The following is a 5,314-nucleotide window of genomic DNA, read 5'->3' as shown; positions in this document are numbered from 1 at the left end:
CAAGTCCTGACTGGCCCATAATGTGGCAATCCTCCGCACTAGATGTCAGGTGTGTATGATGTCTCTCAGTCCTCTATATCTCCGTCTGCTAGAGATCCAGGAAGTCTGGGTAGTGTGAACAGCAGGAACGAGGCTTGGAGCACAGCACGGAGGCGCGATGACGTCACAGGCAGCGGCAACGTTTCGGAGCATGAGCCGTAGGTTACTAGGCACGCTCCTTTTCAAGCATTGATGCCACAGCGTGCCCCCCGAAATGTGGCACCCCCCAAAATCTATATTAAAATCTTATCCGAACATGCAGCCCATCAGCAGGGAAGCCCGCTGACAGCTGTTGACTTATCGGTTAAGGAAGCGGCAGCTGGCTTCCCGTCCCACTCCTTAACCACCATCTAAGTTCACACTGTACTAACATACCACAACCGCACTGCAACGGCATGCCAGTGCAGTTGTGGCGCATACTAAAGCCTTGAATGGGAGGCGTTGAAAGGCTTCAATCACTTCTTGTCTCTACATAAGGCTTACATTTTAATGTGACGCAACGCTAATGCTTCATGTTTTGATAATGTGAACAGCACTGTGTGCGGTTCATTGTATGATTTGCATAGGCGTTTGAGGGACATTTTTAACGCCCCTAAAACACTGTGGTTTTGCACAGAGCAGCCCAGAGATCCTCCCCTTCTCAGGTCCCTCTTTGGCACTCCTGGCCCCTCCCACCTGTTGAGTGCCCCCACAGCAAGCAGCTTGCTATGGAGGCACCTGACCCAAACCCTGTGTGTCCATACATACACGGAGCTGTGGCCCAAGCCCTCTCTCCTCATTGGCTTAGTGACGGGAGCCAATGGCAATGAGGAGGGAGGGTCCAGACTGCCAAGTCTCTCGTGCAACATCTCTGGATTGAGATAAGCAAGTATTGGGGGGGGGGGGGGGTGCTGCACACAAGGTTTTTTATCTTGATGCATAAAATGTATTAAGAAAATAAACCTATGTCTTTACAACTTTGAATTTGGTAAATAGTAGTAATATGGCATGTATGTTCCTTGCTAAAGAACATAATTTTTATCAAATTAGGTGTGAAGTCCTACTTTAGGGTGTGCCGACAACATAGTGTTTACTTGATTGCTGTGGATTCGTCCACCAGTTCTTTCAGTACCCGGCACCTGGTTGTACAATCATTGGCAACACTACTAGCCGACAGCTACTACTCTAGTCTCTTTCCCCAGTATTGCTGGGTCTGGGCTCAGTTCTTCTTTTAGTGTACAAGGCAGAGGGGTGGAGCAGAAAAAGGCACAAAACTGGAAGATTAGATGGCAGAGCTACAGAATGAAAAGGGGGAGGTGGCTTCAGTGCCAAGTGTAGCGCCCCCATAGGAACACCCATCTTCACCCTAGGGTGGAGCTACAACAAAGCACTGACAGAAGAGCGTTCCTTTTATTTGTGAACCACCAAAATAACTCCACACACAGCCATTAATGTCTAAACCACTGGCAACAAAAGTGAGTACACCCCTAAGTGAAAACGTCCAAATTGGGCCCAATTAGCCATTTTTCCTCCCTGGTGTCATGCAACTCGTTAGTGTTACAAGGTCTCAGGTGTGAATGAGAAGCTGGTGTGTTAAATTTGGTGTCATCACTGTCACTCTCTCATACGGGTTACTGGAAGTTCAACATGGCACCTCATGGCAAAGAACTCTGAAAAAAAAAAAAAAGAATTGTTGCTCTAAATAAAGAAGCCTAGGTTATAAGAAGATTGCCAAGACCCTGAAACTGAGCTGCAGCACAGTGGCCAAGACCATACAGCAGTTTTAACAGGACAGGTTTCACCCAGAACAGGCTTCGCCATGGTCGACCAAAGAAGTTGAGTGCATGTGCTCAGCCTCATATGCAGAGGTTGACACAAAAAGTTCTCCCAGTATTTCATAGGCTTGTCTAAGTGTTGTACAGCAACATTTAACAAGCTTCAATATGCTTTTTCTTCAACAATGGAGTCTTGCATGGTGAGCGTGCATACAGACTATGGCGGGTGAGTGCATTACTTCTTGTCTTCTTTGAAACAATTGTACCTGCTGATTCCAGGTCTTTCTGAAGCTCTCCACAAGTGGTCCCTGGCTTTTGGACAACTCTTCGGATAATTCTTTTTACTCCTCTGTCAGAAATCGTGAGAGGAGCACCTGGTCGTGGCCGGTTTATTGTGAAATTAGGTTCATTCCACTTCGGGATTATGGCCCCAACAGTGATCACTGGAACATCCTTCTTTAACCACTTCAGTGATTCAGTCCACTTTTGTGATTCGGCACTGCATCGCTTTAACTGACAATTGCACGGTCCTGCAACGTGGCTCCCAAACAAAATTGGCATATTTTTTTCCCACAAATAGAGCTTTCTTTTGATGGTATTTGATCACCTCTGCGGTATTTATTTTTTGCGCTATAACCAAAAATAGAGCGACAATTTTGAAAAATATAAAATATTTTTTACTATAATAAATATCCCCAAAAATATATAAAAAAAAACATTTTTTCCCTCAGTTTAGGCCGATACATATTTAACATATTTTTGGTAAAAAAAAATAAAAAAATTGATTGGTTTGCGCAAAAGTTAAAGCGTCTACAAAATAGGGGATAGTTTTAAGGCATTTTTATAAAAAAAAAAAATTTATTAGTAATGGTGGCGATCAGCAATTTTTATTGCGACTGCGACATTATGGCGGACATATTGGACACTTGACACATTTTTGGGACCACTGGCATATTTACAGCGATCAGTGCTATAAAAATGCACTGATTACTATAAAAATGTCACTGGCTGGGAAGGGGTTAACACTAGGGGGCGATAAAGAGGTAAATTATGTTCCCTAAAGTGTGTTCTAACTGAAGGGGGGATGGGACTGACATGGGGAAATGACAGATCGCTGTTTATATTTTGTATGAACATACTATCAGTCATTTCTCCCCCTGAAAGAACCAGGAGCTGTGTGTGCAAACGAGCGATCGTGGGTGCCCGGCAGTCATCGCACCCACCGGGCACGCGCATCGGGGGCGAGCAGGGGGGCGCAAGCTCCTAGTGGCCACAGAGCGAAATCACGTTCTATTACATGATCTTGCGCAGCCGAGTAAAACTGCGGCGGGCGGTCGGCAAGCGGTTAACCAATGCCATCAGTATGTTTTGCAACATTAAGGTTGTGAAGGTCTTCAAAGTCTTGAGAGAGCTCTTTGATTTTACCCATGAGATGTTTCTTGTGCGACACCTTGGTAACGAGACACCTTTTTATAGTTTTCTATACCTTTTTATCAGTTGAGATTGAACCAGATGATATTAATTTGCACTGACAAGGGGCAGGATTGCCTTCTATTACTGATGGATTGCAGCTGGTGTCTTGGCTTTCCATGCCTTTTTGCACTTCCCTTTCAATACTTTTTCCCTGTGTCACTCAATTTTATTACACATAACTTAAAGCAGTGGTTCACCCTAAATAACAACAATTTTCTACCATTAAATCCAGCATACTAGCGTGAGCTACAGTATGCCTTTATTTTTTTGGCGCCGTACTCACAGTTTAATCCCGCAGTGAAGTTTCAGACTCCCCGCGGGGAATGGGCGTTCCTATGCAGAGGGAAGATGATTGACGGCCGGCTATGGCGTGTCACGCTTCCCGGAAATAGCCGGAGTAGGTCTCGGCTCTTCGCGGCGCTATACGGCGCCTGCGCACAGACTAGGAGCTGACTGCGCAGGCGCCGTGAAGTCTGAAACTTCACTACGGAATTAAACTGAGTACGGCGCCAAAAAATAAAATAAAGGCATACTGTAGCTCACGCTAGTATGCTTGATGGCATGCTAGAAATTTTTTTTTGTTTTTAAGGGTGAACCCCCGCTTTAATTTCTGAAGTTATTTTTTGCATGGGTTGTTAGACATGTGGTGAAAATTTCTTGTCAATAGCACCTTTAGAAATATATTTACCTAGAAAAAATGGTGAAGTGTTCACTACTTATACACATACATATACACACACACACACACACACACACACACACACACTATAGTTACCCGACAGCTGAGGATCCAAGCTTACAGTCACTGAAATGTGAACACTCTTGGATTTTATGTGGAAAAATGAACAGGGCCCAGAAATGCTTCAGTAAGATTTTCCGTCGCATCCCTATTCATGTCTAAAGGGAATCATTGTAAAGGGCATGAACTTAAATAGCTAGAATTATCCAAATGCTGCACACTTTTTCTATGGTAGTGCAGGACCTCAGCCAACACACATTCTTACCATCAGCTCACACTACCCACTACTCATGCTGAATGACATTTTCTATGAATCAGGATTTAACCCTGTTGTGGGTGGAAGCACTTTAGGGCTAGTCAGAGCCGACAAGGCACCCATCCAATATGCTTTTTATCAATGAAGACCTACTGTATATTGTCAGGTTCCTGGGTTAATCCATCCATTCCGGCTTTGTGACAGATTTAATGGCGCAGGGAATGGTGATTGATTATAGAGATGGGATTTAGGAAAAAAAATAAAAACATTGGGTGCAAATGGAAATACCACCAAAAATGCTATTAAATAATTTATAATAAATGGTTCCGTTTTATTTCCCCATTGTAGTCTCCCCATCGATAAAATAGTTTTTACAGATGAGCCGGCCTTGAATCCGACTATGTTTAAGCTGACCTGTAAGTCTAGGTAATCTTTGAAAGGGAGAATTTCCACTATATAGATGCATCACATAAAATGATAATATACCGTATTTATCGGCGTATACCGCACACTATTTTGCCCTGAAAATCAGGGCAAAATCGCGGGTGCGCGATATACGCCGATACCCGCTTTCCCGCACAGAGTTTGAATACTGCGCCAACATATACCGAGCGCAGTACACTCGTGTATAGTCGGGCAGTCTCGGCTACATTCGTGCTCACGTCCTGTACGGCCAGGACGTTAGCGCGAGCATTGCCGACTATATGCGAGTGTACTGCGCTCGGTATATGCTGGCGCAGTATTCAAACTCAGCGCGGGAAACGAGCGAGGACGACGCCGCATAGGGACGCCGGACCCGACGAAGAGGACACCCGAAGCCGCAGACGGACGCCGGACCCGACGAGGCCGCCGATGGACGCCGTGCAAGACACCAAAACTAAGTACAAAAATCTTTTTTTCACAGGAATTTCTGGGCAAATTTAGGGGTGCGCGCTATACCCCGATAAATACGGTAATTAAAAAGTTCATGTACTTCAGTAATTCAATTCAAAAAGCGAGACCCATATTATATAGATGCGTTACACACAGGAGCGATATATTTATAGCATTTAT

Source organism: Rana temporaria, chromosome 8 (assembly GCF_905171775.1).
Source record: "Rana temporaria chromosome 8, aRanTem1.1, whole genome shotgun sequence".
In the NCBI taxonomy this organism is placed as follows: domain Eukaryota; kingdom Metazoa; phylum Chordata; class Amphibia; order Anura; family Ranidae; genus Rana; species Rana temporaria.
The sequence above is the reverse complement of the archived record's forward strand: the minus strand, read 5'-3'. Positions refer to the sequence as shown.